The sequence below is a fragment of the Anomaloglossus baeobatrachus genome, chromosome 2, assembly GCF_048569485.1.
Source record: "Anomaloglossus baeobatrachus isolate aAnoBae1 chromosome 2, aAnoBae1.hap1, whole genome shotgun sequence".
In the NCBI taxonomy this organism is placed as follows: domain Eukaryota; kingdom Metazoa; phylum Chordata; class Amphibia; order Anura; family Aromobatidae; genus Anomaloglossus; species Anomaloglossus baeobatrachus.
Window position 1 is genome coordinate 600,431,938 of NC_134354.1, and position 27,465 is coordinate 600,459,402.

The 27,465-nt window shown below is 47.3% G+C and overlaps 1 protein-coding gene across 1 annotated transcript in view; it reads left to right on the top strand.

Annotated features, from left to right (window-relative positions):
- Positions 1–27,465, top strand: part of LOC142289917 (protocadherin-9-like) — a 1,826,751-nt gene that overhangs the window by 169,053 nt on the left and 1,630,233 nt on the right. The gene's annotated exons all lie outside the window — the stretch shown is intronic.

Consider the following 27,465-nt stretch of genomic DNA (forward strand, 5'->3'; position numbering starts at 1 on the left):
GTGGCTATTGTACTTTTGTCTATTCACAGTATTGGAACGATATTTGCAGCACGTCTGCCTGCATTGCACACTCTAACTTTTTTAAACTCAGCCATTATACTAGCAAACACTCAGTGTACCTAGTTGTATCCTAAACGTGGCTATTGTACTTTTGTCAATTCACAGTATTGGAACGTTATTTGCAGCACGTCTGCCTGCATTGCACACTCAAACTTTTTTAAACTCAGCCATTTATAGTAGCAAACACTCAGTGTACCTAGTTGTATCCTAAACGTGGCTATTGTACTTTTGTCAATTCACAGTATTGGAACGTTATTTGCAGCACGTCTGCCTGCATTGCACACTCAAACTTTTTTAAACTCAGCCATTTATAGTAGCAAACACTCAGTGTACCTAGTTGTATCCTAAACGTGGCTATTGTACTTTTGTCTATTCACAGTATTGGAACGTTATTTGCAGCACGTCTGCCTGCATTGCACACTCTAACTTTTTTAAACTCAGCCATTATACTAGCAAACACTCAGTGTACCTAGTTGTATCCTAAACGTGGCTATTTTACTTTTGTCTATTCACAGTATTGGAACGATATTTGCAGCACGTCTGCCTGCATTGCACACTCTAACTTTTTTAAACTCAGCCATTATACTAGCAAACACTCACTGTACCTAGTTGTATCCTAAACGTGGCTATTGTACTTTTGTCAATTCACAGTATTGGAACGTTATTTGCAGCACGTCTGCCTGCATTGCACACTCAAACTTTTTTAAACTCAGCCATTTATAGTAGCAAACACTCAGTGTACCTAGTTGTATCCTAAACGTGGCTATTGTACTTTTGTCAATTCACAGTATTGGAACGTTATTTGCAGCACGTCTGCCTGCATTGCACACTCTAACTTTTTTAAACTCAGCCATTTATAGTAGCAAACACTCAGTGTACCTAGTTGTATCCTAAACGTGGCTATTGTACTTTTGTCTATTCACAGTATTGGAACGTTATTTGCAGCACGTCTGCCTGCATTGCACACTCAAACTTTTTTAAACTCAGCCATTATACTAGCAAACACTCACTGTACCTAGTTGTATCCTAAACGTGGCTATTGTACTTTTGTCAATTCACAGTATTGGAACGTTATTTGCAGCACGTCTGCCTGCATTGCACACTCAAACTTTTTTAAACTCAGCCATTATACTAGCAAACACTCACTGTACCTAGTTGTATCCTAAACGTGGCTATTGTACTTTTGTCAATTCACAGTATTGGAACGTTATTTGCAGCACGTCTGCCTGCATTGCACACTCAAACTTTTTTAAACTCAGCCATTATACTAGCAAACACTCACTGTACCTAGTTGTATCCTAAACGTGGCTATTGTACTTTTGTCAATTCACAGTATTGGAACGTTATTTGCAGCACGTCTGCCTGCATTGCACACTCAAACTTTTTTAAACTCAGCCATTTATAGTAGCAAACACTCAGTGTACCTAGTTGTATCCTAAACGTGGCTATTGTACTTTTGTCAATTCACAGTATTGGAACGTTATTTGCAGCACGTCTGCCTGCATTGCACACTCAAACTTTTTTAAACTCAGCCATTTATAGTAGCAAACACTCAGTGTACCTAGTTGTATCCTAAACGTGGCTATTGTACTTTTGTCTATTCACAGTATTGGAACGTTATTTGCAGCACGTCTGCCTGCATTGCACACTCAAACTTTTTTAAACTCAGCCATTATACTAGCAAACACTCACTGTACCTAGTTGTATCCTAAACGTGGCTATTGTACTTTTGTCAATTCACAGTATTGGAACGATATTTGCAGGACATCTGCCTGCATTGCACACTCAAACTTTTTTAAACTCAGCCATTATACTAGCAAACACTCACTGTACCTAGTTGTATCCTAAACGTGGCTATTGTACTTTTGTCTATTCACACTACTGCAAATCTATGTGCAGCACCTCTGCATGACAACCTCGTGCTCTGTTTTTAATAAGCTATAATGATAGCACAAAATACTGCCATTTTGTGGCATCATAGAACTGGCTGTTGTATTCCATTAGTGCCCCACTGGTGACAAGCTATTTCTAGCACCTCTACATCACACCCTCATGCACATTTAGCTACGCTAATGTTATAGCAAACTCATGGAATTCATTGCTGCATTTCATAATTCGGAGGGATAGAAAGTCAGGCTTCCTTTAGCTTTTCCTTCTGTTCATAGACAGCATCTCCAAGACAAATTTCCCCTCCACGTCTAAGTGTGGAGAGGCAGCTAGTGCGCATGCGTGTGCCGATGTACCCCAGCTGCAGCATAATTACAGTGTTTCGCCTAGTGAGTATGCTCAGCCTGACTGTGCCATTCCTGACGCTAAGTCTTCATTTCGGGATACAGCGCATGCTCCCACACTAAGTGTGAAAAGCCTCTTTGCACAGGTGCTTGCATTCTGTGCCGGGTCTAAGTCCTGTTTTGTGCCTAGACACCATGCTAAAGCTGATAGTCTTTTTTCAGAGACTGTATTTCATGCTACTGAGCATGCTCAGGCACTTCCTGCATCAGAGACTAGGTCCGGTAATGAACTCTTTGGCCCTGGCCCTGATGTGGGGGTCCCATATAGACCACAGGGCATCAGGTGTCCTCCCAAATGGCTTGCAGAGGCCCACACCTATGACTTGTCACCGCATTATTGATGGTCAGACGATGACTGGTGAGGTGTTTGGGTCATGGCAGCCATGAGGTCATCATTGAAGTTGCGTTTCCAAATAGGACGCTAGTTATGCCACTCATGACGTGTCACTCTGCTTTTGTCTCCAGGAGGTGCATTGTGGTTCACCCTGGTTTGGGGCGGACCCAGGTTATAAAAGGGGCTGGAGCCAACAAGGAGGTGCGCAGTCTTCTATTATGCTCCGAAAGAGCACACCTCCATGTGTTGAACCCATTGCGGCTTTAGGCCAGAGGTAGGCAGGGATAGGGTGGTGGATGCAGGCCACCACCACAGTTGGTAACGCAGAACGGTTAAGACCAGCTCCTGTCCTAACAGTCCTGCTTGTGCAGCCCAGTGGCATTAACAGGCCTGCTGCTGCTGATGCGCCTGCTGTCCACAGGTGTGGCCCCTACGCACACGGTCAGCGTACTCAATGGCCCCTGTGTTGTTAACAGGGAGTTCCTGGGCTGGGTGGGCATGTGGACCCTGTGACGCTAACAGGGCTCACAGTCTCCAGATCCGAATGGCGTCTAACTCGGTTCAGGCTACTATTAGTTTCATAGCCACACAGCTCTGTATCCTCCACCAAACCTTCAAGTTGCCAACCTCTCCTTTTCCAACTGGGAGCACGGTGGACACTGACTGCTGAAGGTGATATATACCTTTCTCTTTCTTTTCTTATTAATTTTTGTTATATAGCGGTCACAGATTATATACCACTTTATCCAAATCTGCCAGTCCCACTGTAACAGATGTTGTTTCTTCAGCAAATGTTACAGTTGTTTAACCACCAAATCCACGGACCAAAATTTTTTTCCCCTTTCCAACACACCTGTTCCCCTTTCCAACAGCATCTGTCCTTTTTCAACTCATTTTGGGATATGACCAAAAGTGCAACTGTGCAGGGACACCGTACTCAACGCCATCTCAGCACAGCAGCCATCCCTCGGTCCCTCCGATGTGGACAAGTAAAAGACCATTTCCTCCTATCCATGACAAAGTGTTGAGATTCACTCTGTGCAGCACTGGTGTTTAGTGGAAAAGTAGATCTAAGATTGCGTACCACATTCTGCAGATACTCCTGTATACGTGCGTCTATTTCTATGGCAGGAATTAGTTCGCCAAATTTTGTCTTGTACCGGGGATCTAACAGTGTGGCAACCCAGTATTCAGGATTACTTCAAATTCATACAATCCGAGGGTCATGTAGGTAGTGCAGCAAGAAGGCGCTCATGTGTCTTGTGCATCCAGGAGGACCAAGTCCTTGGTGTGTTGGTGGCAGAGAGGTGAGAATCGTGCATCCTTCCTCTGCCCTCTACCCACAACCTCGCACAACCGAAATGTGAGCAAGCTCTCACTCATCTGCTGAGTCTTCCATGCCCATCGCCAGTTCGTCCTCCATTTCTTCATGGGCTCCTGCACTTTCATCAACACTTTTTGCTGATACTATGCGCCCTTGTTAATCCCTCTCCCTCACCATGACTGCCGCATAGGTGCCGCTGACCATCTGGACCTCGTAGATCTTGTTATCCCTTCCGCATATGACTCCTCCTGTACTTCCTCCCCTTCCTCTTGTCCCAACACCTGACTCCGAATAATAATTACAGTGTGCTCCATCATGTAGATGACCAGAATTGTCACGCTGAGAATGACATTGCCAGTGCTAAACATCTTCGTCGACATTTCAAAACTGTGTAGCAGGGTGCATAGGTCCTTGATCTGACACCACTCCAGCAGCGTGATCTGCACCACCTCTGGATCAACTTATCCCAGGCTATATGTCTTACCGTATTTCAGCAGGGCTCTGCGGTGCTGCCACACACGCTGCAACATGTGCAGATTCCAATTCCTGCGTGTCGGAACATCGCATTTCCGGCGTTTAACTGCCAGACCCTAAGACTTCCGGAGTGATGAAAGTTGTTGAGCTGCTGTGTGCGCACGATGGAAGTGAGCACATAGCGAGCGTGCCCGCTGCACAAGGCCATGTAGGCCGTGATGGTGTTTTAAAAATTGCTGGAGAATTCGGATCAACACGTGAGCCATAAAAGGCACGTGTGTCACATTGCCCTGAGGATGGCCCGCAGCCAGGTTTGCATCATTGCCGCACACGGCTGTTAAGTCACCAACGGAGTCCGCTCCGTCAATTTGTACTCCGGTCGCCAGGTGACAACGTGTTCCTTTCATGAATAGTGCTGATGATGGGAGAGTAGTCGATGCCAGCGGCGCAGGTGGACGCAGGTTATGCTCACCCACTGGGCTGCATTACCTTGACAGATGCAGAATCTCTGGCTGAATGTAGCTGGTGGGTATCTCACAGATGAAATACCATCATTCAGCTACAACCAATGGGAAGACACCACACCCTTTTTTATGCCCATCCTGTCTGCAGACCACTGCCAGACATAGCTATGAACCTCTGGTTAATTTTACCCCCAGTTCAGTTTTATGATTTTGTGTGCTTGTTACCTGACTACTTTTCCTGCTTGCTGTTTATGTACCTTGTTGGCCGATACGCATTTCACCTCTGCTTGTTTTCTGATTAAGTCCTGGCTGTCCCATTCTGTTCCTGTTCCTCAATTAATGTTTTGACCCTGCCTGACTACTATTCTCTGTAATAGCGGTGTGACTCACATTTCCCATACATTTCAAAGTAAAACTTTGACCGCCTGATGGCATTGAGCTCTGCTGCCAGCATAGTAAGGAGGTGTGTGGTAGTCCTTGTGCGCAGTTGCAAGGAAGGGTGGCCTGACCACACAGGGTTTGCGCAAAGGTAGAGGACCCACACGAGGTTGAAGAGGCAGAAGCAGTGTATTAACTTCTACATACAGAACAAGGATTGAAACAACTCGTGGGGACGGCAAGACTTGTACAGCAGACCCTTCTCCATCTCTCACCATAGTTTGCCAGTGCCCAGTCAGTGACATGTAATGACCCTGTCTATGCTTACTGGTCCAAGTATCTGTGTTGAAATGCACCCTGTCGCACACAGATTTTCTCAAGGAAGTGGTGATGTTGTGTGCGACATGCCGGTGTAGCGCGGGCATGCTTTTCTTGGAGAAGCAGTGGTGATTGGGCATCTGGTACTGGGGCACAGCGACAGACATAAGGTCTGTAAAATCCTGTGTGTCCACTACGCGTAAAGGCAGCATTTCGGTAGCCAACAGCTTACAGAGGGATAGTCAACCACTTAGCTTTGTCATGGGTCGCAGTAAGTGGCCTTTTATTTGACCACATCTGAGGGACAGAGATCTGGCTGCTGTGTGTAGACGGTGTTGAGTCGGGTGTCCCTGGAAAAATGCAGCTTTGTGAGGAAAGTGCAGGCGGAGACATGATGTTGCCTTCATCCAAAGTTGGTGCTATCGATGTCTGAGAGAGCTGTACACACTCACTTGTTTCCCCTTCCAAACCAACTGACGACCTACCAAGCAAACTGCCTGTTGCGGTTACAGTGGTGGAAGTTGTGGGTGGAAAAACAGGTGTGACAGCTGTCCCCACAGTCCTAGAAGATGACGAGCGCGCGGATGCACTGGAAGGGGCAGGCGGTGGATGGTTCGCTCCGCTAGGCCGCATTGCAGCACGGTGAGCTTCCCATCGGGCCATATGATATTTATTCATGTGACGATTCATGGAAGAAGTTGTCAAACTGCTGAGGTTTTGACCTCTACTAAGAGAACCATGACAAATTTTACAGATCACATAATTTGGGCGATCTTTTTCTATGTCAAAAAAGGACCTGGCTAGGCAAGGCTTAGAGGCCATGCGACCTGTTGATCCACCCCGAATAATGCTCAGAGGCAGAGTGGTGGCTGAGGATGCAGTTGTAGACGTGCTACCAGTGCTCCGACTGTGTCCAGGAAGGCGCCAGGTTACTTCGACGTCGGTTGCATCCTCCTCCACCGCCTCTGTTGACCTCCTCGAGTGTCTGACTGTGGGTTGACAGTAGGTGTGATCTAGAACTTAATCATCAATTGTTGTGTTTGCACTCCCCTACCCCTCAGACCGAGTTTCTTCTTGCCCTGACCGAATATTTAAGTTGTCATCCCAATCGGGTATCTGCGTCTCATCTTCATCAGTATGTTCCTCATTGCCTATAACCACAGTTGTTGGAAAGGCAGCATTTTGGTAGCCAACAGTTTGCATATGATGAAAGTCAACCTCCAAGCCATTTCATGCCCTTCTAAAAGCATGTAAAACACAGCGAGGGGACTCCAACCACAGTCTCCCTCGTTGCCACTAACTGGGCCACACACACCCCACTTGACTGGCATCGGTTGAGCCCCCTTTTGAAAAAGAAAAAGATGCTTTGCATGAAGCACTCTCAAAAATACGCGTGCCTTTCCCGTCCCCTGGCTGACCCAGGGGAAGAAAAGTCCTCTGAGAGCCATGACTTGTTCATCTTGGTTCTTTTAGAGACACAGCGAGGGGACTCCAACCACAGTCTCCCTCGTTGCCACTAACTGGGCCACACACACCCCACTTGACTGGCATCGGTTGACCCCCCCTTTTGACAAAGAAAAAGATGCTTTGCATGAAGCACTCTCAAAAATACGCGTGCCTTTCCCGTCCCCTGGCTGACCCAGGGGAAGAAAAGTCCTCTGAGAGCCATGACTTGTTCATCTTGGTTCTTTTAGAGACACAGCGAGGGGACTCCAACCACAGTCTCCCTCGTTGCCACTAACTGGGCCACACACACCCCACTTGACTGGCATCGGTTGACCCCCCCTTTTGACAAAGAAAAAGATGCTTTGCATGAAGCACTCTCAAAAATACGCGTGCCTTTCCCGTCCCCTGGCTGACCCAGGGGAAGAAAAGTCCTCTGAGAGCCATGACTTGTTCATCTTGGTTCTTTTAGAGACACAGCGAGGGGACTCCAACCACAGTCTCCCTCGTTGCCACTAACTGGGCCACACACACCCCACTTGACTGGCATCGGTTGAGCCCCCTTTTGAAAAAGAAAAAGATGCTTTGCATGAAGCACTCTCAAAAATACACGTGCCTTTCCCGTCCCCTGGCTGACCCAGGGGAAGAAAAGTCCTCTGAGAGCCATGACTTGTTCATCTTGGTTCTTTTAGAGACACAGCGAGGGGACTCCAACCACAGTCTCCCTCGTTGCCACTAACTGGGCCACACACACCCCACTTGACTGGCATCGGTTGAGCCCCCCTTTTGACAAAGAAAAAGATGCTTTGCATGAAGCACTCTCAAAAATACGCGTGCCTTTCCCGTCCCCTGGCTGACCCAGGGGAAGAAAAGTCCTCTGAGAGCCATGACTTGTTCATCTTGGTTCTTTTAGAGACACAGCGAGGGGACTCCAACCACAGTCTCCCTCGTTGCCACTAACTGGGCCACACACACCCCACTTGACTGGCATCGGTTGACCCCCCCTTTTGACAAAGAAAAAGATGCTTTTCATGAAGCACTCTCAAAAATACGCGTGCCTTTCCCGTCCCCTGGCTGACCCAGGGGAAGAAAAGTCCTCTGAGAGCCATGACTTGTTCATCTTGGTTCTTTTAGAGACACAGCGAGGGGACTCCAACCACAGTCTCCCTCGTTGCCACTAACTGGGCCACACACACCCCACTTGACTGGCATCGGTTGAGCCCCCTTTTGAAAAAGAAAAAGATGCTTTGCATGAAGCACTCTCAAAAATACGCGTGCCTTTCCCGTCCCCTGGCTGACCCAGGGGAAGAAAAGTCCTCTGAGAGCCATGACTTGTTCATCTTGGTTCTTTTAGAGACACAGCGAGGGGACTCCAACCACAGTCTCCCTCGTTGCCACTAACTGGGCCACACACACCCCACTTGACTGGCATCGGTTGACCCCCCCTTTTGACAAAGAAAAAGATGCTTTGCATGAAGCACTCTCAAAAATACGCGTGCCTTTCCCGTCCCCTGGCTGACCCAGGGGAAGAAAAGTCCTCTGAGAGCCATGACTTGTTCATCTTGGTTCTTTTAGAGACACAGCGAGGGGACTCCAACCACAGTCTCCCTCGTTGCCACTAACTGGGCCACACACACCCCACTTGACTGGCATCGGTTGAGCCCCCCTTTTGACAAAGAAAAAGATGCTTTGCATGAAGCACTCTCAAAAATACGCGTGCCTTTCCCGTCCCCTGGCTGACCCAGGGGAAGAAAAGTCCTCTGAGAGCCATGACTTGTTCATCTTGGTTCTTTTAGAGACACAGCGAGGGGACTCCAACCACAGTCTCCCTCGTTGCCACTAACTGGGCCACACACACCCCACTTGACTGGCATCGGTTGACCCCCCCTTTTGACAAAGAAAAAGATGCTTTTCATGAAGCACTCTCAAAAATACGCGTGCCTTTCCCGTCCCCTGGCTGACCCAGGGGAAGAAAAGTCCTCTGAGAGCCATGACTTGTTCATCTTGGTTCTTTTAGAGACACAGCGAGGGGACTCCAACCACAGTCTCCCTCGTTGCCACTAACTGGGCCACACACACCCCACTTGACTGGCATCGGTTGAGCCCCCTTTTGAAAAAGAAAAAGATGCTTTGCATGAAGCACTCTCAAAAATACGCGTGCCTTTCCCGTCCCCTGGCTGACCCAGGGGAAGAAAAGTCCTCTGAGAGCCATGACTTGTTCATCTTGGTTCTTTTAGAGACACAGCGAGGGGACTCCAACCACAGTCTCCCTCGTTGCCACTAACTGGGCCACACACACCCCACTTGACTGGCATCGGTTGAGCCCCCTTTTGAAAAAGAAAAAGATGCTTTGCATGAAGCACTCTCAAAAATACGCGTGCCTTTCCCGTCCCCTGGCTGACCCAGGGGAAGAAAAGTCCTCTGAGAGCCATGACTTGTTCATCTTGGTTCTTTTAGAGACACAGCGAGGGGACTCCAACCACAGTCTCCCTCGTTGCCACTAACTGGGCCACACACACCCCACTTGACTGGCATCGGTTGACCCCCCCTTTTGACAAAGAAAAAGATGCTTTGCATGAAGCACTCTCAAAAATACGCGTGCCTTTCCCGTCCCCTGGCTGACCCAGGGGAAGAAAAGTCCTCTGAGAGCCATGACTTGTTCATCTTGGTTCTTTTAGAGACACAGCGAGGGGACTCCAACCACAGTCTCCCTCGTTGCCACTAACTGGGCCACACACACCCCACTTGACTGGCATCGGTTGAGCCCCCCTTTTGACAAAGAAAAAGATGCTTTGCATGAAGCACTCTCAAAAATACGCGTGCCTTTCCCGTCCCCTGGCTGACCCAGGGGAAGAAAAGTCCTCTGAGAGCCATGACTTGTTCATCTTGGTTCTTTTAGAGACACAGCGAGGGGACTCCAACCACAGTCTCCCTCGTTGCCACTAACTGGGCCACACACACCCCACTTGACTGGCATCGGTTGAGCCCCCTTTTGAAAAAGAAAAAGATGCTTTGCATGAAGCACTCTCAAAAATACGCGTGCCTTTCCCGTCCCCTGGCTGACCCAGGGGAAGAAAAGTCCTCTGAGAGCCATGACTTGTTCATCTTGGTTCTTTTAGAGACACAGCGAGGGGACTCCAACCACAGTCTCCCTCGTTGCCACTAACTGGGCCACACACACCCCACTTGACTGGCATCGGTTGACCCCCCCTTTTGACAAAGAAAAAGATGCTTTTCATGAAGCACTCTCAAAAATACGCGTGCCTTTCCCGTCCCCTGGCTGACCCAGGGGAAGAAAAGTCCTCTGAGAGCCATGACTTGTTCATCTTGGTTCTTTTAGAGACACAGCGAGGGGACTCCAACCACAGTCTCCCTCGTTGCCACTAACTGGGCCACACACACCCCACTTGACTGGCATCGGTTGAGCCCCCTTTTGAAAAAGAAAAAGATGCTTTGCATGAAGCACTCTCAAAAATACGCGTGCCTTTCCCGTCCCCTGGCTGACCCAGGGGAAGAAAAGTCCTCTGAGAGCCATGACTTGTTCATCTTGGTTCTTTTAGAGACACAGCGAGGGGACTCCAACCACAGTCTCCCTCGTTGCCACTAACTGGGCCACACACACCCCACTTGACTGGCATCGGTTGACCCCCCCTTTTGACAAAGAAAAAGATGCTTTGCATGAAGCACTCTCAAAAATACGCGTGCCTTTCCCGTCCCCTGGCTGACCCAGGGGAAGAAAAGTCCTCTGAGAGCCATGACTTGTTCATCTTGGTTCTTTTAGAGACACAGCGAGGGGACTCCAACCACAGTCTCCCTCGTTGCCACTAACTGGGCCACACACACCCCACTTGACTGGCATCGGTTGACCCCCCCTTTTGACAAAGAAAAAGATGCTTTGCATGAAGCACTCTCAAAAATACGCGTGCCTTTCCCGTCCCCTGGCTGACCCAGGGGAAGAAAAGTCCTCTGAGAGCCATGACTTGTTCATCTTGGTTCTTTTAGAGACACAGCGAGGGGACTCCAACCACAGTCTCCCTCGTTGCCACTAACTGGGCCACACACACCCCACTTGACTGGCATCGGTTGAGCCCCCTTTTGAAAAAGAAAAAGATGCTTTGCATGAAGCACTCTCAAAAATACGCGTGCCTTTCCCGTCCCCTGGCTGACCCAGGGGAAGAAAAGTCCTCTGAGAGCCATGACTTGTTCATCTTGGTTCTTTTAGAGACACAGCGAGGGGACTCCAACCACAGTCTCCCTCGTTGCCACTAACTGGGCCACACACACCCCACTTGACTGGCATCGGTTGAGCCCCCCTTTTGACAAAGAAAAAGATGCTTTGCATGAAGCACTCTCAAAAATACGCGTGCCTTTCCCGTCCCCTGGCTGACCCAGGGGAAGAAAAGTCCTCTGAGAGCCATGACTTGTTCATCTTGGTTCTTTTAGAGACACAGCGAGGGGACTCCAACCACAGTCTCCCTCGTTGCCACTAACTGGGCCACACACACCCCACTTGACTGGCATCGGTTGACCCCCCCTTTTGACAAAGAAAAAGATGCTTTTCATGAAGCACTCTCAAAAATACGCGTGCCTTTCCCGTCCCCTGGCTGACCCAGGGGAAGAAAAGTCCTCTGAGAGCCATGACTTGTTCATCTTGGTTCTTTTAGAGACACAGCGAGGGGACTCCAACCACAGTCTCCCTCGTTGCCACTAACTGGGCCACACACACCCCACTTGACTGGCATCGGTTGAGCCCCCTTTTGAAAAAGAAAAAGATGCTTTGCATGAAGCACTCTCAAAAATACGCGTGCCTTTCCCGTCCCCTGGCTGACCCAGGGGAAGAAAAGTCCTCTGAGAGCCATGACTTGTTCATCTTGGTTCTTTTAGAGACACAGCGAGGGGACTCCAACCACAGTCTCCCTCGTTGCCACTAACTGGGCCACACACACCCCACTTGACTGGCATCGGTTGAGCCCCCTTTTGAAAAAGAAAAAGATGCTTTGCATGAAGCACTCTCAAAAATACGCGTGCCTTTCCCGTCCCCTGGCTGACCCAGGGGAAGAAAAGTCCTCTGAGAGCCATGACTTGTTCATCTTGGTTCTTTTAGAGACACAGCGAGGGGACTCCAACCACAGTCTCCCTCGTTGCCACTAACTGGGCCACACACACCCCACTTGACTGGCATCGGTTGACCCCCCCTTTTGACAAAGAAAAAGATGCTTTGCATGAAGCACTCTCAAAAATACGCGTGCCTTTCCCGTCCCCTGGCTGACCCAGGGGAAGAAAAGTCCTCTGAGAGCCATGACTTGTTCATCTTGGTTCTTTTAGAGACACAGCGAGGGGACTCCAACCACAGTCTCCCTCGTTGCCACTAACTGGGCCACACACACCCCACTTGACTGGCATCGGTTGACCCCCCCTTTTGACAAAGAAAAAGATGCTTTGCATGAAGCACTCTCAAAAATACGCGTGCCTTTCCCGTCCCCTGGCTGACCCAGGGGAAGAAAAGTCCTCTGAGAGCCATGACTTGTTCATCTTGGTTCTTTTAGAGACACAGCGAGGGGACTCCAACCACAGTCTCCCTCGTTGCCACTAACTGGGCCACACACACCCCACTTGACTGGCATCGGTTGAGCCCCCTTTTGAAAAAGAAAAAGATGCTTTGCATGAAGCACTCTCAAAAATACGCGTGCCTTTCCCGTCCCCTGGCTGACCCAGGGGAAGAAAAGTCCTCTGAGAGCCATGACTTGTTCATCTTGGTTCTTTTAGAGACACAGCGAGGGGACTCCAACCACAGTCTCCCTCGTTGCCACTAACTGGGCCACACACACCCCACTTGACTGGCATCGGTTGAGCCCCCCTTTTGACAAAGAAAAAGATGCTTTGCATGAAGCACTCTCAAAAATACGCGTGCCTTTCGCCTCCCCTGGCTGACCCAGGGGAAGAAAAGTCCTCTGAGAGCCAGGTCCACATTGTCAGTGGACAGACACGTGTGCTTATCTGCCAGCAGACCCCCAGCAGCACTGAAGACAGGTTCCGAGAGAACGCTGGCTGCAGGACACGACAAGATCCTCAAGGCGTACGTGGCGAGCTCAGGCAATTTATCCAGATTGGAAGCCTAAAATGAGCAGGGCTCAAGTTGCACAATAATGGAATCGATGTTTCTTTGCATATACTCATATATCTGTGTGTCTCCCTCTTTTTCCTTGTCCAGCTGTTTTGTTTTCACATGAGTATATGTCCTTGTCACTTTCCCATGTGTTTGTGTTATGTTGTGAGTTGTTTGTCACCTTTTGGACACCTTTCAGGGTGTTTTCTAGGTGTTTTACTGTGTTTGTGATTGCCTGCCATTGTTTCCTATGGGCTCGAGTTCGGTTCGTCGAACGTTCGACGAGCCGAACTCGAGCCAGACCCCCCGTTCGGCGAACCGCCTCGAGCCGAACCGGGACCGGTTCGCTCATCTCTAGTCGCGACCAGCTCTGGATAGCAGTAATCTTCTCAGGATCCAGGGCTCACCTTCCGTGCTCACTACATGCCCGAGGTACTGCACCTTGGGTTTCAGCAGATGGCATTTGGGGGGTTTGAACTTTATCCCATACTTGGAGAGGGCCGCAAACACTTCTTCCAGGTGCTCCCGGTGGGCCTTGTATGTTTTGGAATACACAATCACGTCGTCCAAATACAATAGAAAAGTCTCGAAGTTGAGATGCCCCAAGCAGCAATCTATGAGCCTCTGCAAGGTCCCGGGAGCATTGCAAAGCCCAAACGGCATGCTGTTCAACTCGCAGAGTCCCATGGGGGTAGCAAACGCCGTCTTCTCGCAATCTTCTCGTGCAACCGCCACCTGCCAGTATCCACTAGTAAGGTCAAGGGTAGAGAAATAATTAGCAGTCTTCAGGGCAGCCAGTGACTCTTCGATGCGGGGGAGAGGGTAGGCATCTTTATGCGTTATCTGATTGATCTTCCGGTAATCCACACACATTCTCATGGTACCATCCTTCTTCTTTACCAGCACCAATGGAGCTGCCCAGGGACTACAACTATCCCGGATAACCGCGGCCTCCTTCATGTTCCTCAACATGTCTTTGGCGCACTGATAGTGTGCTGGTGGGATCGGCCTGTACCTTTCTTTAATGGGTGGGTGTGTGCCCGTGGGGATATGGTGTTGAACCCCCTTAATCCTCCCGAAGTCTAGTGAGTGCTTTCTGAAAACCTGCCCATACTCCTGTACTACCCTGTATACCCCCTCTTTGTGGTGCGCAGGTGTAGACTCGGTGCCGACATGCAACTCCCAGCACCACTCCTCTAGCTGCACGGGTGGAGTGTCACCGCTCATGTTGGGTGTAGAGGTAGTAAGGATGGTTTCATGGAAGGCGTGGGTGTCTATGGTGAACAACTTAGCTATGGTGGTGTAGCGGGGGAGCCTAACCTCTTCCTCTCTGCAATTCAGCACTCTCACAGGCATTCTCCCCTTCTTGACGTCAATCACCCCTCTAGCTGCCATTACTGTGGGCCAGTGCTCCGAGGGTGAGGGCTCCACCATCGCCGGGTAATCCCGTCCCTGGGGGCCTACTGCTGCCCTACACCAAAACATAATTTCGCTACTCGGCGGTACCACCAAGGGTGCTGCATCCATCACCCGCACACCACCAATCTCACCACCCGTCAAGTTCACTTGCTGTCGCTGCAGGAGGGCCCGAATCTCACGCTGCAGTGCCCTCTGTTGACCCCCTCCCACAGTGGCAGACAATTGCTGCAACAGGCTCAACACTTCTCCCATGCAGTGCTCAATCACGTTGGTCCTGACGACCACTTTTGGATTACGGTCAGCACCACAATCATCCCTTGGCGTTTCAGTTCCGTTCGCCCCACAATCAGGGTTACTTCCTTAATTCCCACCTGGGTCATCATGAGCCCGTTGGCCACAATAATAGTTAGGCCGACATCAGGAGGGGCAAGTTCACTATCATCCCAATATCGCTGGTATAACGTGTAGGGCATAGTTGTTACCTGGGATCCAGTGTCAAGCAGGGCAATGGTCGGGACACCATCCACTGCCAGGGAGATAATGTGGCGGTCTCCAATGTTATGATCCCGCCAATCAGCTGGGCCGTGAGGGTCTACTCCTGAGGATTGGCCCTTGGCCTCAGGGGTTGCTTGTTTAACGGGCACCGTCCAGCGTAGTGGCAGGACTTGTTGCACTTGTAGCAGACAGGTGGTCCGTACCTTGAATCGTTGTTCTTCCTCCGCTGCATCCAAGGGACATCCTCTGGGCTGTCGGCGAGTAGAATCTTCTCCATGGGCTTGACTCTCATTGGTAGCTGGAGTGTGGCGAGGATCCGGACGACGTCCTCATTCAAGCGTCGGACCTAAGTGGTCAGTTCTTCCATAACTCCGGTGGCTACAGCAGGGGCCGGCAGGGCCAACAGAGGGGGCGCTATGGAGACGGGAATGGTTTAGACCGGCCAAGGGATTGCATCAGGAGCGCCAGTATTTGGTGCTTGTAGGGCCTTGATAGCCCGCTCCTTCAGCACTGCAAAGTCTAAATCGGCATGCTCTAAAGTCCACAACCGCAGCTGTTTGCGATCTTCGTCAGACCTCAGGCCCTCTAGAAACTGCTCCACTAGCATCTTATTGCTATCGGCCTCGTTTATGGGTTCCACCCTCTTTAGCGTACAGAGAGCCGTCTGCAGGCGCAAAGCATAGTCTTTTATACTGTCCGCGGGCTGATGCCGACATTGGTAGAACTGCATCCACAACTCGGCCTCAGTGCGAGTTTAAAAGGTAGTCTGGAGCTTCTCAAAGATAGTGGTCACCGAGCCCCGGTCCGCGTCTACCCAGGTCTCCACCTCCTGCTCAGCCGCGCCGGTAAGCTGCCTAAGCACTACCATCGCACGCTGCTTGCCAGTCATGGCAAACAAATCAAGGATCGTGCATATCTTTTTCCGGAACAGCTGTAACGCATCAGGCTTCCCATCGTACTGGGGTAGCCAGGCAGCACCAGGCACATAGGGCAAGGAGATCGGCATTACCTGAGCGACCGCTGGACCCGTGGCCTCCCCTGCTCGTGCGACCGGAGCGAGGGCCGCCACATTCCCATCATTTGGTGCCGCCGCTCCAGCGGCCAGCGCCCATCCGCCATCCACGTTAGGTGCGGACATCTTCTCTCCGCTCCCCCTTAGTCTTTTCTCGGCACTCGGCGCTCCTTCTGCACAGTTTTACTTTTCAGTCGCGCGCTTTCCTGCACCGCTCTGTTCCCAGGGGGCGGGGCTTCACTCTCCCTCTCTTTCTGTGGGGAAGAAGATTCTGGCGGCAATCTTCGCACCAAAAGATGGCGAATTCTGCAATTTTTTCTTTCAATGGGTCACCGCTGACCTCTACTTCAAGGCACAGCCCCACCGGTAAGTGGATAGGTTTAATCCTGTTCGTGATGCCAGAAGAGTCGACGTGTACCGCCCCGGGGCTCGGCCGCAGCCGAGCCGCTCGGATCCGGGCTCATCGGTGGGTGGCTCGAGCGTTGCTCTGAAAGGAGGCTGGCGCTATGTGAGGGGTTTTGGTGGGGAGGTTCACGGCCGGAGCCACGGTTTTGGGTTTAAGTTCGTGACACCACCCAAGGGTCGTGGTGAGTGTGAACACCACCGCTGCCATTTACTAGGCTCCCGAGGACGATGTTGCGAAGCCCACTGTTTACCCCTCTGTGGGTAGGGGGTTGATGGTCCCGGGGCCCCCGTTGTTGGGGATTTGGATGTGGGGATGCAGGCGCGTTGGCGCGATGCGGGGTAGTGTGCGGCCTGAGGGCACTGTTGTACTCACTATGACAGATACACCGGAGTCTCTGGTAAGCCAAAAAAGATGGTGGTCGGTGCCCACAGCCAGCTGCATCTGTTCCCCCACCCGGTTTTGTGGTTCCCGCCTTTCTCCTGCACCTCGTTTTGTAGATTTTGACTGCCTGCGCTTCCGCGCGGGAGTACGCTCCCCAGCTTTGTGTGTGTGTTGGCAGAGCCCATTTGCCCGCAGACACTGGCCCGTGGGATCTCTCTGCCTGAGCGGTGGCTTTCTATCCCCCTCGTTGGGCTGTTGTCTACATTCGGGACTTGGGTGGGAAAGAAACTAAGGTCCAGACCCCAATCAGTGAATTTGACTCGATCCAGTGGTTTCTGGGCCTCGTACTGGGTCTAAGTACCCCTCCTGGTGCTCTGGTTTCCAGTTGGTTGCCCGGTTCAGTACCGGCGAACCACTACCCTGTCCTGGTCCCTTATGGTTCCACCAGCCGTCTTCCCGGCTCCTGCAGGCGACAACCCCCGTCTGCCTCCCGGCCACAGGGTTTTTCCTACTCGACTACTCTCTGTTACCTTTTTAGGGGACTGGTGTTTGTGCAAGGGCCTGTCTGTGACTATCTGGCTAGTCTAGGGCGTCACACTCATAGACCTACACAGTACAGGCATAAAAAGGTGTTCTCTGGTCGGTCCATATGTTATATAGTCATGGCCAAAAGTTATGGCAGCGTTAAAATTATTCAAGAAAATGAAATATTTCTCTCTGAAAATAATTGCAGTTATACTTGCTTTGTTGTACACATATTTATTTCCTTTGTGTGTATTGGAACAACACAAAAAAAACAGAGGAAAAAAAGCATATTTGACATAATTTCACACAAAAGCCCAAAGCTTCGCCTGACTAAAATATTGTCCCCCTCAACTTAATGTTTGATTGCACACCTTTTGGAATAAATAACTGCAATCCTAAGCTTACTATAACCATCATCCTTACACCTCTCAACTGGATTTTTGGACCACTCTTCCATTGCAAACTTCCCCAAGTCTCTCATATTTGAAGGTCGCCTTCTGCAAGCAGCAACTTTGACATCTCTTCACAGGTGTTCAATTGGATTTAGAACCAGACTCATTGCTGGCCACTTTAGAACTCTCCAGCGCTTTCTTTTCATCCATTTGTGCGTGCTGCTTTAAATTTATTTGGGGTCATTGTCCTGGGATCTTTTTTGTCCCGACAAAGGACAAAACAGTTGTACACACAGCACACTGCCACAGATGTCGTACGTTTTGAGGGAACATGCAATTGGAATGCTGACTGCAGGAATGCCCACCAGAGCTGTTGCCTATGAACTGATGTTCATTTCTCTACCATAGGCCATCTTCAAAGGCATTTCAGAGAATTTGGTAGTACATCCACCCAGTCTCACAACCGCAGACAACGAGTAACCACACCAGCCCAGGACCTCAACATTCAACTATTCACCTTCAAGATCTTCTTAGATCAGCCACCTGGCAGCTGCAGCAACAATGTTTGCACAAACTGTCAGAAATCATCTCTGGGAAGCACATCTGCATGCTTGTCATCTTCATCAGGGTCTCCACGTTACTTCACTTTGTCATCATAACTGACTTGAGTGAGCAAATCTTCACAATCGTTGCCATCTGGCATGTTGGATATGTAGTGCCACTGAGACTGGGTGCTACAGGGTATTGTATTGTATGTATTTTTATGTATTTTATAATGTCCATCCACCCTGGGAAGGCAGAGGTTAAAAGCTTGGTAAGTTTCGTTTCTGCTCACACAGCCTCAAACACACAGACAGAGGGAACATTCCTTAGGTGGGGGCATGTGCAGGAGAGAGTTACAAAACAGACAGTTTAGTTTCAGTTTACTTCAGAATGCTTGGAGAGACCAGAGACAGAGGACACAGTGACAGGCTCCCTGAGAGTGCTCTCTCTCATGGAGGCCTAGCAGAGGAACTACCAGTTCCAGACCGGTTCATTCACCCTTTCCTTACCTGGGACCAGGTGGGTGGATGGCTGAGGACCCCTAAGCTGAGAGAGATGCCAGTTAGGAGGCTCTAGGTCCATTAGCTTGCACAGACTTGGAATGGGAGAGGTGGCTAGTCAGGAAGGAGTTGAGAGCCTGGGTCCGGTAGTCATGTGGCATGGAGGAGAAGAGGCTTACAGAGGGGAGGAATTCGTTGCTCCCTGGAACCAGTGAAGCTTCGGGTGGCAGAGTAGCGGGTCCCAAGAGCTCCAGAAACTAGTAGGGGACCAGCACATGAGCGCACAAAAGGAGAAAGCCCACAGGCTGCCCTACCAGACTTTGACCTCTGCCCTGCCTGGAAACAACCGGAGTCAGCACAGTAAAGACCAGCATCCTGGGTGTGACACCAAGACTTGTGAGTAAATAAAACTGACCAGTGACTCTGACTCTGTTTGTCATCGCCTTGTTATCCGACGATTCCCAGTCCTCCATTCTCCCACCCGAGGACCGCTCTGGCTGTGGGGAGCGATATCATCCCAGCTGCAACCCAACATCTTCCTCGGCGAGGTACCCTGCAGTGGTGGTCTTATCACTGGCCGCACACCACAGGTGCCATAGTCGCCATCATCCGTTACACTCCTAGAGGGGGGACAGGTTGTAGGAAGGGTCTGCAGCAGAGGAGACAGGGACCCCAGTCACCACCAGCACTAACAGCCATATCTAGTAATCTAATAATTCCAGCAGCGAGGCTCTAAGTGCGAGCTACGTGCAGATTCAGAACCCTGGTAACCTGCAGCTTAACCCCATATCTAAAGGTTAATATAGCTTTTTCCATATGACAGGTACCCTTTAATGTGCCACAATCAACCATAGCAAGTAGCATATACCTATATACTGTGTATATATATATATATATATATATATATATATATATATATATATATATATATATATATATATATATAAATATATATATATATACACATATGTACTGCTCAAAAAAACAAAAAGGGAACATTTAAACAACAAAATGGTATTTTACTGGTTCCTTTATTTTTTGAGCAGTATATATATATATATATATATATATATATATATATATATATATATATATATATATATATATATATATATATATATATATATTTATTTATATATATATATTACACTTCCTTTTTTAGTTGCGGAAATGTCCAAATAAAGGACAGCAGCATCTCCATTATTCTAAAATGTGCAAAATGAAAAGAAATTAAAAAAGCAAATATTTGATATTTATTCCACTAAAGAAGGCAATACCATGTACGAAAAACATCTTAGGTTAATTCCATTTATACATCCAGCACTAAATTTCATCCTAAAAGCTTCAAAAATGCCTTTTATTCTCCAGTTCACATGGCCAACAACAAACATGTAAACTCAGCCTGCAAAATATGCAGATTCAAATAATTGAAGACCAAAATAACATTGGAAGCAATTATCTGATGTTCTTAAATATCAACTTGTAATCCCAGTTGTTGCAGCTACGATCTGATTGTAAACTTCTTCCTATAATTAAAAATGGCCATTTCAAGGACCTCGGAGGAAAGAGCCGGCATATATCTTTCCTACCTGCTGTCAAGTTAAATATCTGTTTTTTTCCAGTACATAAATCTAATTTGAAAATAAACTGTTATTAACCCATCTGGAACAAGTCCTGCTGGATTCTAGACTGATAAGATCTAACAGAATAAACTAAACACAATATCGGTACAAACACAGAATCCTGATTTAAAAATAAATAATAAATTGGCACAGCCGCATTGTGAATATAGAATCTGCAAAACAAGTAACGATTTGCCAAAAGCTCTTAACTAGTACCAAGTAAAGTCACTTAATAGCATGAGTGTTCGAGTCAGATGGAAAGCAAATTTGCATTATACGGATTATATAGCCGGCCAGCACAGCAGAAAGATTAGGCCTCACAATTTTCCAGGTACTGTTTAAAATCTTCTCCCCAGCTAAAGGATATAGTTGACAGCTCACACTCATGAGTCAAGTTAATCTGGAACATTATCCGCCCATTTTGCACTGAACAGTCCCTAAAGCAGTTTGTAATATGCATATGAACTGAACCATTGTTGAGATCAAATTTTTAATACCCAAGTGAAATAGGGAAATAGGAAGATAAAATAAAAGCTCGCTGCTATGATACTAAGGAGTCACAGAGGAAGAGAAACATTGCTTCAGTGAATCCAGGGCTTTGGCTCCAGTAGATGCCTAAGATGCTGCGGGGACTTGTACGGTCCCTCCTCTAATGCATGGCTAATAGCTTAAGCATTAACTGTGTCAAGCTCCCAGGCAAAGTTTTCCAGTCCCTTGTTATTATGAAATTAGAGCTGTGTGAAATTAAACTCTTACCTATTCTCCTTTTCCTCACACAGAAACCGCTACCTCGACCAAGTTTTTGATTTGGAACAGAAATAAACTTTTAACAATTGAATCAGTGACATTTTACCGGTTTGGGTGCATAGATTTGAATTAAAATCCTAGAGAAAAGGCAGTAGACATGAAGTGGAAAGAAACATTGGAAGCAGAAAACGGTTCTGCGGACACCAAGACACTACATGCTTTGCTTCTTTCTAAAGGAGAAGTTGACAGAAATATATAATTCATTAGTTTGACGTTGGTTTCGTTTTATGTAAATGCATAACAGAGCGTAACATTTTGTATTCTACATTTTGGAGCAGCGCAAATGTAAAGTGGATTTATTCTAAATATTAAACACATTCTTATTTTTTATTTATTATGATTTTATAAGATAAAATGTGAAATGGAAATATTTTTTTTTTACAAAAGCCTTGTCAGATGTTGTAAAACTGAGTTTGTCATATGGCACATCATGTTTTACAGTAGGCTATATCTGGGTTTCCATAGGGGAGATGGACATTTATAGAATATGGATACAAGGGGGAATTCGGAGTAACGAGGGTCCTGGGCAGGTGAGAAACTGTTGCCCACAGCCCTCGATGTATCTTGTGACATTGTGTATCATATGATCCCCTTGATAGATCATGTGATAGGGCAGGTGTTTAACACATAGATACTCTGGTGCACATCTGTAGATGCAAAATGAGAGAGACAGCAGCAGATGTAACGCTACATAACATAGTGCAAATACTTAATAGAGCAGGGGTGCAATATTCATTTTCCTGAAGGGCCACATGAGAGACTGTGACTGCTGTAAAGGCTAAACCAATAGGCGGAAATTAATTGTGCTCAATATTAACATATTCATTATATAATTATTATTTTATATTAATTGTATTATCTAATATTGAGCATAGCTAAGTATGCTGAAATGCCCTTGTATACTATATTAGTCCATACACAGCCTAAAATATGCAGCTTGAGTCTACAAAAACTACCACCATACAGCATATAGCCCCTACATACTATATGGGGCCCACACAAAGCCACTACCCTATATATAGACTACTAGCTGTTTCCAGCCAGCTAATGCACGGCATGCCCATTATGATCAGCTCCTCAGTGTATGCAGGACTCTGCTGTGGGTATACAGCTCTCCGCCCCAAAGGTTTACAGCTCCCCTCCCTGGTATATAGCTCCCCCAAAGGTATACAGCTGTCCCTCTTAAGGGTATACAGCTCTCCTCCCCAAGAGTATACAGCTCTCTTACCCCCAAGGGTATACAGCTCCCCTCCCCCCAATGTTATATAGCCCCACTCCCCCAAGGGTATACAGCTCCCCTTCTCCACAAGGGTATACAGCTCCCCTCCCCCAAGGGTATACAGCTCCTTTCCTCAAGGGTATACAGCTCTTCTCCCCAAGAGTATACAGCTCTACTCTCCAAGGGTATACAGCTCCCCCCAAGGGTATACAGCTCACCTCCCTCATATATAGCTCCCCCCAAAGGTATACAGCTGTCCCTTCAAGGGTATACAGCTCCCCTCCCCCAAGGATATACAGCTCCCCTCCCTCCAAGGGTATACAGCTTCCCCCAAGGGTATACAGCTCTCCTCCCCAAGGATATACAGCTCTCTTCCCTCCCAAGGGTATATAGCTCACATCTCTGGTATACAGCTCTGCCCCCAAGGATCTACCGCTCCCCTCCCCCCAATGGTATACGGCTATCTTTCGCCCAAAGGTATACAGCTCCCCCCAATGGTATACAGCCCCCCGATCTGTATACAGCTGGCTGTATACAGCTGGAGGTGTAAGGGTTATTCACTGTGGCACTACACTACAGAGTTGAATATTGGCAGGTTTCCCGGCGGGTTGGGGGAGTAAGGGTTAATAACCGTGGCACTAAATTGCAGCCTTGGATATTGGGTTTCCCGGTGGGCTGGCGGTGTAAGGGTTAATTATTGTGAAAGGTTAATCACCGTGACACAACACTGTATTTGGAGGGGAGGAGTCAGGGGTCACATGATCAGTTCCTCAGCGTATGAAAGACTCTGTTGTGCTGGTTGTCATGGTGCTGAATGAGGTGAAGTTTGTGTGGGGTCAGGAGGGATTTAGAGTGTGGATGTAGCAGAGCTGTGGGTGTAATGGGCGTGGGCCGGAGCTGCGTGTGGTGATGAGTGGGGGCGGAGCCATTTGTGGTAATGGGTATGATGGACGAAGCCACATGTGGTAATTTGCGTGGGGGGCGGAGCCGCGTGTGGTAATGGCCGTGGGGTCGGAGCCGTGAATGGTAATGTGTGGGGGGTGGCTCTTTATATATATATATATATATATATATATATATATATATATATATATAAAAGGGTTCATACTGTATATAGAGAGGCATGTTGAGGCTCCCACATATCCTCCCTATATATATTATAAGCCCTCAGATAGACCCTATGTACAGTATCAGTCCTAAATATCCCCCAATATAGAGTGTGAACCTCCACATAGCTTCCTATATACATGAGCATTCAAATAGCCCCTATATATAGTATGAACCCTCACATAGTCCTTATAAACAGTATGAGCCCTCTCATTGCCCCTATATACAGTATCAGCCCTAAATAGCTCCCTCTATGTATTGTGAATTCCAACATACCTTCATATAAACATTGTTAGGGCCCATATAGCTCCTATATACTGTAAGAGCAATCACATTGCCCCACAATATAGAGTGTGAGCTCACACACAGCACTCCTATATACAGCATGAGCCCCCACATAGCTCCCTATATACAGTGTGAGCCCCCATGTAGCTCCTTATATACAGTATGAGCCCTCATATAACCACTTTATATACAGTATGAACCCACACACTGCACCCCTATTTACATTATGAGCCCTAGAAAACACCCTATATACATAGCTCACTGTGTACAGTATGGGCCCTCACATGGCCTTTATAGATACCAGATGATTTCTCACATATTCCCCTACTTGAAAGATGAACTCTAGCATATACCTCCTATATAAGGTCACTCATCCCATACACATATAAAACAATCCCAACACATTCTCACCTTGCTCTCATTTCCCTGGTGCTCTGTTCCTGTCCTTGGGGCTCCACTTTTTCTTTTAGCCAGTGCATGCATGCTGGCGTTATGACAGCATGTCACAGAAGAGGTGGAAAGAACTCATGTGGAGTTGGTGCGCTGCCATTCTGTTTTGCCAGAAGCAGAGCTTCAGTAAAGCTCCTTACATGGGATTATTGCTGCCAATGGTGGCGCACAAAACAATATGATAAAAGGATTCTGGCCAGGGGCTCCCTGGAGCCTCTGGTCCTGGACAGAAGCTCAGATAGTAGTGATAGGGAAACCTGAACTGTAAAAGTCCAGATCAGCGCAGGTTCTAAAGTACCCAAGTGCTGGGCTAGGGCCAGTAGTTTTCAGGGAACTCCAGGTAATCATTCGGGTCCAGCATCATGGGTAATAAGAAAAAATAAGAACAATGAAGAAAAAAATAGAATAAAGCAAGCATGCTTTACTTAACCATTCTCCTTCAAGATTGTACATTGCTTCTAGGCCGCTCATTCTACTTTCAAGGCCACTCATTATAATTCATGCATATGCACTGCATTCCCCACCCACCGGCAGTCCTGTCATCTGTGATTGGCTGCAGCCAAATGCACCCTCACTCTGAGTGGCAGCGTGTGTGTCTGCTAATAATCACAGACGCTGTCTGTGTCTCTATCATGCTGTAAAAATAAATGGAAAAAAAGTTGGCATAGGGGACCCCATATTATTATACTCAGCACAGATAAAGCATACAGCTACGGTATGCAGCTTTTTTTTAACCTATTTAAATAAATAATTTAAAAAAAATGGCATGCGATCTCCCCCAATTTTGATATCTAGCCATAATAAGCCCGACAGCTGGGGGCTGGTATTCTCAGGCTGGGGAAACACATGCTTATTGGGCCCCAAAAGCCTAAAAATAGCAGCCATTAGCCTCCCAGGATTGTCATATCCACTAGATGTGGCAATCTCTGAAGTTTACCCAACTCTTCCTGATTGTCCTAGTGCAGAAATATGATCAGTACTAAATCTGCATCTCTTGGAAAAAAAACACAGTTTTCTGCCAGGAGATATGGGTCTGTGAACTCAGGTGAGGTAAGGTTACTGAGTTCATTGAGGTCCACCGTCGTCAGGTTACCTGCGGTCAAGGTGGAGGGTTGCATTTAAATAATTAAAAAAAGTCACATGTGGTTCCTCTTATTTTGATACAGCCAAGATAAGCACTTGGCTGTGGGCTGCCGCTTGTAGCCATGAGCTTTATCTGGCTAAGTATCAATAGATAGGTGGACCCTACACTATTTTATTTATTTCATACCCCGATATAATAGACCCGCAGACAGGGTCTGTGATTCAAACCAATCACCAACGCTGTCTGGCGGCGGGGTCTGATTGCAGCCAATCAAAGGTGTCAGTGGGAAGGGAAAGCAGTGAATATGTATAAGGGATAATGAGTGTTCTTGGAAATTCAGCCGCAGAAGCAGTTACAGCCACGGGTAGACTCAGTAAGTATGTCACGCTTTAACTCTCTTGCTTGCTTTTTTTTACAGTGATTTACCTGGCCAATCACAGCCATGCCAATAATTGAATTGGCTTATGATGGGGCAGGTAGTGGGTTTTCTGCAAACAAACAGTTACCAAGCATTGCTGACTTTTGAGCAAAGTGCTCAAGTAGCCGAGCATGAACCCAACTGGGCAAAGCTCATACCGAATCTGAAATTGGCAAATGCGAACTGAACAGGTTTGCTCATCTCTTATGAATACAGCAGCTGAATCATGAACTAAATACAATAGGAGGCGCATGCTTCTTAAAGAATTTAGCGGAACTTATTCCAGCACAATTTTCAGGTCTGCAGCAGGTAACAGTAAACTCATACTCTCAATGCTGGGACTCACAGCAATGGTACCACTATAATCAGACAAAAAAGACATATAATTTTGAAATTCGATTACAGTTCATTCTGCTTTAATGTGAACCTCCAATTATTCAGAAAATAACTATAGTGAAGCAATTTGCATAATAATGTTTCTAAATCACCAGCATTAGCGATTTTGTGATTAGTTGCAATTCGATTGGATAATGATGTGTGGTTTTCCCAGGTTTACCTCTCCTATATGAGTAGATGAGTACCAGTTGTAAAACTCCAGCCTTGATGAATTGGGGCCATGGACCATTTAAGGGCGGCAGAAGCAGTCATGCATGCTCTGGAGGTAAAGAAACTTTCTCAGTTGTTTCTGTTCTCCACAAAGTCCTTGCTTGTGCTTCAGGTGAACATTTAAATCAGAGAGGATTATTCATTTATTTTATATGTTTCCTGCAATGTTATTTTGATGTCTAAAAGAAAAAAAATTATATATATATATATATATATATATATATATATATATATATATATATATATATATATATATATATATATATATATATATATATATATATATATATATATATATATATATATATATATATATATATATATATATATATATACATATAATATATCTATTATATAAAGCTGAATGTGTGTGTGTATGTATGTATGTGTGTATGTCCGGGATTGGCATCTGCACCGTCGCAGCTACAGCCACAAAATTTTGCACACTCACACTTTTGGACCCCGAGAGTGTCATAGGCTATGTTTTGAGGGGAAATTTTGACCCCACACTTTATTATATAGTTATTCACCAAAAATCCTGCCTCCACTAAAGCGAATGGAGCTGGGAGCCACAGTGCAGCCAGAACTTCAGTAGAATGCGCAGCCACGCCCTTAAATGGAATGTTGGTGTGTCACAATGCAGCCAGGGAAAGAGACAGACACAGACAGGGAAAGAGGCAGACACAGACAGTGTAAGAAACAGACATAGGGTAAGAGACAGACACAAAGAGACAGACACAGACAAAGAGACAGACTGAAAGGGAAAGAGACAGACAGGGAAAGAGAGGGAAAGAGACAGACAGGGAAAGTGACAGAGATAGATAGACAGGGAAAGAGATTGAGACAGACGGAGAAAGAGACAGAGACAGTCAGAGACAGACAAGGAAAGAGACAGACAGAAAAAGAGATAGAGATAGAGAGATATACAGAGGGGGAGACAGACATAATTACATTTATATCTTTGTTTTGTAATTTTTTTTTGTGTGCAGAATACATTTTTGT